Below are 11,954 nucleotides of genomic sequence, written 5' to 3'. Positions count from 1 at the left end.
GCCTCGCCATGTGGTCACCTCCGGGGCAGGCGGGGATGGAACTCATGTGGAATTGGCTTAAGCTTCTTAGTACTGTGCTTTAACTCACTGCGCCACCAGGGAGGGCCAGTTTAGCTTTGTTTTTAAAGATTTATTTATTTATGTATACAGACTGGGGTACAGGCCAGAGTGTGGGCCAAGAGGATTCACCAGAGCCAGAGTGAAGAGCAGAAGGCAGAATGATGAAGTACACTGCTGAGGGGAGCAGCAGGCAGACAGAAGAGGTCTGCTGAGCCAGTTGGGTCGCCTCGGGGTGGGAAGCCAGGCCAGCTTCGCAGTGCTGTGCTTCAACCTGCTGGGACACCAGGGAGGGCCCCAAAGTTTAACAATTTTATATATTCCTTACCTTATTTCTGTATCATTTCCTTAAATATGTTCATATTATACTTTATTATAATATCTCCCTGAAAATAACCTCTGAGGTGTACTAATAAAACTAATTAAAAGCAATAAACTTTTAAAAGAATTTAAATACATTGCCATATATTGACTACTAAGCATTATAAAACTCAAAAAGATACACATACAAAAGTATATAACTTTGTTTTTTCATAAATATATTCAGAGATAATATATATTTATTTGAAAATCTGAATATTAACATAGAAAATATAAATATACATATGAACATACGTTGGATTCCTCTAAAATATATGAAACATTTAAAGTAGCTTTTTAATATATACATACATTTTATTTTACACAGGAAATCTCTTTTATACACCTTGATATACTTTCAACTTTTAACTCAGATATATATGAAAGTATATCTGCACACATTTAAATTTACATGACAAGATAACTTGTTTAAAAATTCTATATTCTTCAATCAATGATAGGTATATAAACATATATGTATCTTTAATTCAGACCAATATATATGAACTGGAAAAAGTAATAATTTGGTTTTAGAATAAGCATAAAATAAATAATGCCAATATGTCAACATTCATAAAATTATCTCGAAAGCATTTTTCATTCTGCAGGAAAATAGGCTTGAAATGCTAACTTGATTCCACATATGGCACAATTATAATGCCTCTATTTGCATTTTATATACTTGGTTCTTATCATTAGCCAAATACCATCACTACTTTGGATCTAAGTTTTCTACATATAAACTTTTACTTATTTTTTTTTAAGATTTGTTTTATTTATGCTTACAAGAACTGGGGTGTAGACCAGAACAATTATGGGAGGAGTGTGTGAGGATTCACCAGAGACAGGGTTGGGGGCAGAACAGGCAGATTGAGTGAAATACACTGCTGAGGGGAGCAGTCTGCCAGAGAGGAGAGGTCTGCTATGCCTAAACATTTACTTTTGAAAACTAAAAGCACTGAATATTTGATTTCTGCTTCAAAATTGTATTGATGACCTTTTTTAAATAATCTAATCATGCTTAGTATAATCTGTTTTTAACTGTTTATGCAATTATTTCACATTGTATCATCTTAATTGAAGTTATATATATATATATATGTGTATATATATATATATATATATATATATATATACACACACATATAGTTAAATCTAAGAGATATATCAAGGATTAATTTTAATAACTAAGAATTCACAAAACTTTCACTTTCACTCAAGTCTTTCTTAGCTCTAACTTATCCAAGAAGCTTCAATTCCAAATCTTCGACAAGTAGATACAACTGCACCAATTACACCAGCCCTTAGCTCTCACTCCAGACTTGTCTCAGAGTTGCAGTTTTTAAAATCCCTGTAACTACATAGTTCTCTCAGAAGGAACTTCCCGAGCATCTTCAATCATGTGTCCACCAGCAAATAAATGCCTTCCCTTCTCTGGGAGTAACATGCTTCCATTTTCTCACACACATTTATCTTTATTAATCAGCATCATTTACCTTATTATATTGCAATTTACTTTACAACATGCCTTCCTTCCCTAGTAGGATATAAGTTTCTCAAGGTCAGAGCATGAGTCTTTGTCATCTCTTATTACTGTGTATTTCCTAAGACAATTCCTGACTCTAAAATACTCAATAAGTTGTTAAATAAATAAATGGGTGAATAAACTAGCTACAGTTAGTAACATTTGAGTTAGAAAACTTTCAATGGAATTTCTATACACTGATTCCATGTACCACTAACATTTTATTTTATTGTTGTTATTTTCACAATCTCTTGCTTAGAATAGCAGATGTTTGGTTAGAAAAAGAATGAAAATCTTGCGGATTTTCTACAAAGTTTCAAAAGAAAAAAGAAAATTTCCAACTTCTGTGTGCATTTCCTGCAGATAAAGAATATGCAGACTGGAGACTCCTCTGGTAGAGGAGAGAGATGCAATTATAAGAAACAACAGCGTGATAAGTCTTTAAAGAAAAAATAGATTGTTTTAGTAATATCCAGAGAAATTTCAGTTTTTATATCATTAATTTGGTGTATGCCATATTTCATCAATGTTAATCATTCTGAAACACCCTTTAATTCAAATGTTTTATCTCAAGGCAGCAAATCAGATGTTATCCAGACAATATTCTCCTGAGGAGTTATTCTCTAGCCATTTTGTTCTTCCTTACTAAAGTCTAAAGCAGCAAGCAAAGGTTTAAAAAAGTAGAATTCACATCAATTTAAAAGTTTTAATAATGCTATACTAAATAATTAATCAGAATGTTTCATTCAAGAGGAGAAAATACAGCGATCTAAAAATATATTTTTTTTTTTTAATAAGTGAGGTTATTTAGAACCAAACCTGCTTCTTGATGCCAAAGCCTGAGCAATGTGTAAAGGGATCTGTTCAGGAAAAAAACAAAACAAAGCAAAAAAAACGAACCTTCAACTTGTCTTGGTTTCCCAAGGGAGAGCTTGCATTTACTGGGTCATATTCTGAAAGTTCACATTCATCAGAGACTTATAACACAGCAAGAAACAAAGAGTGATTAAGAATATCTAAAATATCCCTGAATTTTATAGTTTCTAAGAACATTGTTTAAGAGCTCAGTTTCCCTAGGAAACACTTTTTGATTTTCTTCTAATCCTATGGCTCAATCACAGTGCTTTAAATATTTTCATTGTTGATGAAAATTGTAACAAGAGGAAGACCAAGTCTTTATATTATTTTATTAACGTAGCCTTTTTAATTCCTAGTTTATCACAATGCTAGAGATGAGTTCAATATTTAGTAGTTTAAATATTTGCAGCAATGATAGTATAATTAAAGGGTGGGAAAAGTTTAAACATGGGACATTTTATTCTGTATCACAAACAAAATAGATATATGCACACACACACACATACAAGAAGAGTTTTATAGGTGCTAATTTTAAGATCACACCTTAAATATATATCATATATTTCCCCTATTTTGCTTAAGGAGACATATCCAGGGAATGAAGAGATTATAATATCGTGCATTTAATCATTTTCAGAGGAAGAATGCTTTCTTTTGTCAGTTTTTCACAATGACTGTGGTTTCTCTGCTCTATTTCTATATCAACATCATCTTTATGGTCTGACTTCTTTCCCCTAAATTGGTGATCTAATTCTGTTCTGTTCTGATTCCGATTCTGTTATTTTCCTAGTACTGACTACAGAAGGATTCATACTGCTGACTTTCATAGGGATAATGACAATGCAATTACTAAGATGTAATTCAGGCAGAGAAAAATTATTTGAATCTTGGGCATGCAGAGTTAATTGAGTCAAAATGTTCTGAGCTGCTTGGGTGTAAGAAAGAAAAGCATTAATAGTGGCACTCAGTTCCATAATTCATACTTATGAATCATGCTGATACTTCTGTGTATAAGACAAAGATGAAAGTGTGTTGTTAAAATGTGTTCATATATCATGCCTATTAAAGGGGAATGGAAAATGTAATATTAGAAAGAATGACCTTCTACTTGCCAAAGATTACCAGTGTTAGGTAGAACTGAAATCAAAGTATTGTGTTTCTTAGGATTTATGAGTTCCATTTTGACAGTTAAGTCTAGACTTCTTTTTTATTAGGAGAGTTTAAGTGCCTCTTGAAGCTGATTTCTGAGAATTAAGCCTAATTAAAGTAAATGACAAGGGGACCTTCTGCTTTGGTCTGCTCAGGTGGCCCACAACTAGTTTTAAGAACAAGATCACTTCATTTGGGTTATATTAGACACATGTATACAAATGCAATATCTTAGTATTAGTCAAAACACTTAACAAATTAGTGAAGGATATGGTATCAAAATGTGGGAATGATTTCTTAAAAATATGACAATAAGTTTATAAATTTTCAGAATATAGAACCCTGTTCGATCAATATAGGTTAGAGTGATGTGTATAATTCATGGAGAACATGAGACTTGTTCAAACATAAAAGTTGAATAGTTTGAATAGATGCAAGGTTGATTCATTCCAAACAAGGATGGACTCTACTAAGTAAAAAAAAAAAAAAAAAGAAAATACACAAAATGTTTTTTTTTTTTAAATATCAAATAGACCTACCTCTTTAGCTGTATAAATGATTTGTTGAGCAGATTGATATCACATATAAAATGTCACCAAAACAATTTTATCTTTCTAAATTATGGGTGTTTGGTTTGAAAGAGATTACAAGGAGGGTGTTGGGAAAAGGCGATGCATTGAGTAGATGGGATGTGTCCAGTTACAGAATACTGAGGAGATTGAATGTATAGATACCCCAGAGTTGGCTAATGAACAGCAGAACTAAATCACATTTTGTGATGCAGTGAGCTGACACAGTTTTAATAAAAGCTCCAAGAAAAGCCAGGAAGTAAACAATATTAAAGAGCAAGGTGGTCACTAGAAAGTCACACTATTCTTGAAGATCTTTTAGAAACTGGGATGCTAATATTCAGTTTTCATTATGTGAATAACTCTAAACTTCCAATTATTTAGAGAAGTCTGACTCATATAAATTTTGTTTTTAAAAATAGTAAAATAAAGATCTAATTCCCACAAGAGGATTTGTTGAGAGTAGAGGGAAGAAAATATATCCAAGGTGCTCTCAAAAATTTAAATACTTTTTTTAAGTTAAAAAAAAAAAACTTGGTTTGAGATCATGCTTCAGAGATTTTAAGGTACCAGATATCTCAGCAATTAAAATCTCTTGTTAAAGTCTTTATGAAAAGAGTTTGGTGTATTTAAAACAATGCACTAAGAATTATCATGCCAGTAACCCCTGGTGGTGCAGGGTATTATGTCTCAGCACTATGAAGCTATCTGCAGCCACTGCAGCCTGAGTTCTATCCCCAACCTGGGAGCTGACCCACATGGCACAGCAGACCTCCCTCTCGTCTGCTGCTCCCCTCAACTGTATTTCCATCTGCCTGTGCTGCTCCCCACTGTCCCTGCTACATCCTCTCAACAGCCTTCCTTACCCCCCCCCACACACCTCTGGTCTATATCCCAGCTCTTGTATGCATAACTAAATCTTAAAAATAATAACAATAATATGTCTGAGACTTTTGAAAGTTACTTTGAAAGTAGTTGCTAAAACACTTCATAAATTTTGCTGAGAATTTGTTATTTTAATTCCCACTGGAATTGCTATTTCTCCAGGCAGTCTATGCCTTTCTTTTAATTGTGAGTTTCAGAATACCTTACTTCTCCCTATTTATATCTCTGTCCTCTGGAACAACATGAGTCTAAATCTTTTTTCCTCCCATAATGGCAGTTGTTCAAATATGAGAAAATAGTGATTATGTGTTTCCCTTGTTTTCTTTCCCAGAATAAAAAATGTTTCTGATTCTCTTTCTTGTTTGAAGGAAGTTTTGTTTAACATTCTCACCATCCACATCTTTCCTTGTTTTTCAGTACTGATGTAACTTAATTGTGTAATGCTCAGAGTTGATACAATCTTTCAAGATAATTAGATCACAATAGAGATGGAAGAATGCAGTGCCTGACACAGGCCACATGCAAATATCCCAAAATAATGATATCAAGAGATAAAAGGCATGGTGAAAATGAAAATGTAAAAAGATTTTATGAAAAAAAGTAAATAAAAATTGGTTGCATGATTTAGCGACTGATGTCTAAAGAATCATTGTCTTCTTTGCTATCTCATCCTAAAAACAATGATGCAACTCTATTTAATAAATTTGAAACCGTCTGTTACTATAAAAAAAACCCAATGTTAAAGAATAAAGCTAATTTTATAAAATTTAAATCAATTCAATGTTTTAATTACCTTGAGTAATACACATTCCAGATGCAAACTCTTTGCAAAATTTGATCAATAAGATGCAAACAACTATTAATTATTGTGGATATAGCAATTTAATTTAAAAGGTGAAAAAAAAGTTTTCATTAAAAAAGTTGACCATACATGTTTAAATAAATGATTAGTTGCTTTTTTCCAATCTTGCCTTTTTTTTTTTGACTAGTGAGGTATTAGTTCTGAATTTGTTAGTAGGAAAATATGCTCCCCCCCAAAAAAAATGCAAGAAGATGCAGGAATTTTATATGTTATAACTCTGGAAAATTTTCCAGTACCAAATGATTATGAGGTAAGGGATAAAAGTACAATTAAACATAAAGAAATAATTGACATTGTGCTATTTAAAGTTTCATACACTTGATATTAGGAAAAATGAGTAAAACATCTGAAAATGTGTTGCCAACTATGTATCAATATTGACTTAAAAATTTTGAAAATGTTAACTCATATAGCACAGAGTTTTCAAAATTTTAGGATATTTAAAGTCTGATATGTGTCAAACAATAAACTATTCCTCTTTTCTTAAATTGGTAAATACTTCAGTAAAATCTTGCTATTGTAATACATTTCACCAAAACATATTGCATGTACTATAATATAAAATTTTTATATGATGAAGTAGTGGGAATTCACCTACAAGTTAAATGAATTTTAATATAAAAAGCAGAGTTTGTCAAAGTGAGATAGTGTTTAAAAACAAGCCCATGGTCAGAGGGGAAGAATGAAATCCAATATATAGCAGTGTTCAAGACATCAAGGAAGAAGTATGTTTAAATACACCAGAGATTAAGAATATGAAGGGGGAGAAAGGTCACTGGAATTAGCAGGAAGAAAGCCATTTGAGGTCTCTAAAGGATCTGTTGGAAAGACTGATGAGCCTGGAATTTAGATAGCAGGACTTTAATAGGGCCATGAATGGACAGCAAGTAGAAGCAATGTGTGTAAATTAATTATGAGAAAAACAGTAATGGCATTGGAATGAAAGAGAGAAATTGCATGCTATCAAAGAGGCAGCATGGCCAAAGTAAAGGTATTCTGATATTGTGTACCAGCTGACAGAAAGGCAACGCTTAGAAAGAGGAGACAGCTGGGTACGTCCAAGGAATTAGGGAAATCAGTGCAATCTAATCATGCTCATCAGTGAAAAGAATCAAGTATTTGGAAAACAAAGTTAAGTATGCTAAACCTAATAATAATAACAAACAAACAAATAACCCACATGAGCTGCCTCCAAAATCCAGGTTTAGAAAACTCTGAATTGCACATTAGGAGAATTCTGCTAACATGACTTCATCTTCACCCTGATGAGAGAATTCTGCTAACATGATTTCATCTTCATCCTGCTGCTAAGTTTCCATTCCTCTTAAAGCTCTTTAAATTAGCAATCTGCCCACATTTCTCCAAGATTGACACATACTTTTTAGTAAGTCAATGTCACTGAATGTCTCAAATTTCGTGTTGCTATCATGGATTTCACACAATAGAAATAAGCACAAAACATGTCAACAGTCTTTAACATAAACATGGTCAAACAGGCCCTCCCTAGTGGCACAACAGGTTACGATGCAACACTGCAAGCTGGCTACAGCCACTTCAATGTAATGTCGATCCCTGGCTCCAGAGTGACCCACATAGCACAACAGACCTCTCCTATCTGCCCACTGCTCCCCTCAGCAGTGTCCTTCTTCCACCTGCCTGTTCTGCTCCTGGCTCTACTCTGGCAAATGGTCCCACTGGCCCTGCACCTCTGGTCTGTACCCCAGTTTTGTATGCATAAATAAATAAATATTTAATAACAAAACAAAACAAAAACATGTTCAAACATAAACTGTAATTTGCAAAGTGAGGGTTTCTCCTCAGAGAATAAACTGATATGAAAGGTCTAGTGCTCTTCCCCCAACTGCTGGCTCATGACTTTCAGGAACAGGCTCTGTCCCAGCCAGCCTCGCTCAGCAGGAGAACTGATCCTTCATCTTACTTGCCATGCTTCAAAGTGCTGATCAATCAGCCATTACTTTTCTGTGTACCCTTCAAATACATTTAGTAATAACATAATCTGGGGATGCTTTTCTGATTATTCCATCAAAGTTTTACCTCTTCTTTCTTCTGGACCACATTAGTGCGATGGACACAGGGCCATGACTGGATTTTACATCCATTTTATAATCAGCAGAATGATTGATTCTTCACATATATTTGTATCCAGTAAGATACTAGAAGACCCATTTTTTGTTTGTTTGTTTGTTTTTTGTTTTTGTTTTCATAAAAGAACTAGGGTTTAGGCCAGAGGTGCAGGGGGTGAGTGATTTCACCAGAGACAGAGTAGGAGCATAACAGGTGGATCCACTAAAATACAATGTTAAGGGGAGCAGTGTGTGACAGAAGAGGCCTGCTATGCCACGTGTGTGGCATGTGTGGTACCCTCTGGCTGGGGATCATGACGCTCAGGCCCCCCAGTGCTAGGATGATACTGCTGAGACTGAATACCTATACCACCAGGGAGGCCCAAGAAGACTCTTGTTCTTCATCACCTCCAAGTTTTAACATCAGCTTTCCCATATCCTGCAGATAGCTTGAAAATAATGCACCTTTATTAAAAACAATTATAAATAATGGGATGTAAAAGAAAATAATACTGATAATAATTTAGGAACTACCCAAACTTGATATTTATCTATATGAATGTATTAGATTCCTTATTTTCTGCCACCGTGCAAGAATCCAGAGGAAACTTAACTTCTTGGGAAAATCAAAGATCCACACTCACATCTTAACCACCTACTAACCCCCTATTTATTTCATATGGTGTCATAGCCCTCATGTTCTGCAATGGCAGACCATGGGGAGGGACACCAGAAATAATTTAGACATTCCTCAACTTTTCCTCTCAGGAATAATTCTACAACTACTTCTGGGGACAAAATATCCTTTACTGATAATCACTAAAGCCAAAAAGATTAAGAATACTCAAGAGTACTTAACAATACAATAGCCAGTTTCCACTCACTCAATAATAACTTCAAATTTTTAGCAGCAAAAATACATAGCCATTTATGGTATGTGGCCTTAAACATGAGATAAACATAGATGCTGAGACTAGCTTTACTTAACTCTAAGACAAGAAATGCATAGAGGTCTAAGCTTTAAATATTCTTTTCAAAATTGAGTTTTACATTCAAGTAATAAGAGCAATGAATGGAACATTTGTATAGCATAATAGTAAATTTATTGACTAATTACAAATTCAGAACAGGGCCCTCTCTGGTGGCGCAGTGGGTAAACAAAGCACTAAGAAGCTAAAGCCACTTCCGCATGAGTTCGATCCCTGGCCCTGGAGGTGATCCACATGGCATGGCAGGCCTCTCCTGACCCACCCACTGCTCCCCTCAGCAGTGTACTTTGTCATTTGGCCTGTTCTGCTACCCACTCCGGTGAATCCTCTTACTGACCCTGCACCTTTGGCCTGTACCCCAGTTCCGTACGCATAAATAAATACATCTTTAAAAAAATATTCAGAACAACGGTCATTTATTAAGAGCTTTTAATGTGAGTTGTTTTCCAAGGAGTTTGCATACAGTCTATCTTTTAATCATCATAGTAACACTATAAGGCAAAAACTTTGTCTTTTACAGGTTAGGAATCTGATCTTAAAGAGATTAAGGATGTTTGCATTTTTTTTATTATTATTATTATCTGAGCAGGTATAGATAAGTCTCAAATTTAAATTCACCTGAGTCAAAATATGGGTGCTTCATGACTGTTTTATAGGGTCAGTGCAGTGCAGGGGTTTTATTCAGCACGGATATAATTGAAGCATTCACTTTGAGAAATCAGGTTCATGAAATGACTTACTACAGCTCTATGGTAATGCTTGTTTTGAAAACAGATTACCTTCTAGCTTCATTGATGTAGTAGGGAACAATTTCAGCACTATAGACATTTCTCTACTATTGATGTACATTTTTTTCTCTACTATTGATGTACATCCATGAAATACTACTTGAGGGCCCTCCCTGGTGATGCAACAGGTTGGGACTCAGCACTGCAAGCTAACTGCAGCCACTTCAGTGAGGGTTCGATCACCAGCCTGGAGGTGACCCACATGGTGCAACAGATCTTTCCTGTCTCGCCCACTACTCCCCTCAGCAGTGTACTTCATCAGTCTTCCTGCTCTACTCCCTGCTCTGTCTCTCGCGAATCCTCTTAACACCCCTGAACCCTTAACCTGTACCCCTGTTCTGTATGCATAAATAAATAACTTTAAAAAAAAAATACTACTCCAACACAGAAACTGCAGTCAGAAAATTAGAACAAACTGATACATTCAAATATCTATGAGCTACCTCAGTTCACTATATGTGTTATGCTCATATCAGGCTTTATTTGCTTTCAGATAATGATTATCTGATTATCTGATTTCAGATAATCATTCTACTGCTACTCCACAAAGGCCTGTATCCTGAAGCCTTTCCACAACAACTTCCGTGAGCAAACTTTAGGTCTTTCAAATGCAACATCACATTGATTGTAATAATTAAGCATGTATTAGCTTAATTATTATCATTTTTTTATATTAGCTTAATTATTATCAATTTGTTTGGTGTCTATTTGTTTTTTTTTGCTTAATTTTTTTTTACATCATTCTTCATTTTGTGCATTTTTGTCTATTTGTTTTTAAATCTCACTGATGAGGCCCTTGCGGACTGTAACTCAACTCAGTTTTTCTTATAAACCTAGTCAATTTTAGTGTGAGAGATTGCACAACACAACAAATTTTAGGGACACAAGAGCACATTGATAGCAAAACTGATTAGAATATTTCTGGAATAAGTGATAAGCCATGGCCTTGTTATTCATAAATCTTTTCTTAAAAGAATTGACACTCATTAGTCAATAGGACAGCTTCAGCATAGGATTAGGACTGAATAGTATTAGTAATCATAACTCTTTCTATTTTGTTAATAAACAGTAAGCACACAGAGCCAATTGTTACTGACATCTATGAAAACTAAAGACAAACTGAAATTGGTGAAAGATGTTTTCTAAAAATCTACTGTATCCCCTTCTGGTTTGTCAAACTTTTAATTTAATTGTTTGTTTTAAAATGCCAATGCTGACATTGTAGCGAATATCTGTTTGTTAAAAAAATAACACAGCTGTTGGTCATATGGCATGTGATTCATAGGCAGAATGAGAAAAGTCTACTCAAATTAAGTTTGGCCCTGATCAAGATGCCAGGCTCAGATTAGGAGAAAATACTCTTACTGACGGGTTAAAGTCTGACGTGATATATCCATGTCTCTACTGTAGAAAGTTTAATTGTGAACATATTCACAATTCATTTATTTATCAAGTGATGTGTAGTTAAAGTAGGGAAAATGCACCCAGTAAAAAAAGAGCTTGCATGATTCAGCATCTGTCAGAGGATGACATTGGACATCTAATACCTAAGTTACAGAAGAACAAAAGTTCTATGAAAGGTAAGACTAAGAAAAGATAGCTCTGAGAGCAGAGAGGGTGACCACTGAGGTAGCAGGAAGCAGGTGCTCAGAAAGGTACAGCGGGCAAGGAGTGGGGGTGTCTCAATGTGTGTCTCTTGCTGATTGGCTGGGCCTACTGGAATGTCCTTTGTTGCTGAGGCCTGTTGAAAATTTGCACATTAACCAGTCTACTTTTCCAAAACAAGCTTTTGTCCATTGTTACCATGCTACTATGTTTTTAATTTTAT

Source organism: Condylura cristata, unplaced genomic scaffold, assembly GCF_000260355.1.
Source record: "Condylura cristata isolate star-nosed mole 26May11 unplaced genomic scaffold, ConCri1.0 scaffold00013, whole genome shotgun sequence".
In the NCBI taxonomy this organism is placed as follows: domain Eukaryota; kingdom Metazoa; phylum Chordata; class Mammalia; order Eulipotyphla; family Talpidae; genus Condylura; species Condylura cristata.
The sequence above is the reverse complement of the archived record's forward strand: the minus strand, read 5'-3'. Positions refer to the sequence as shown.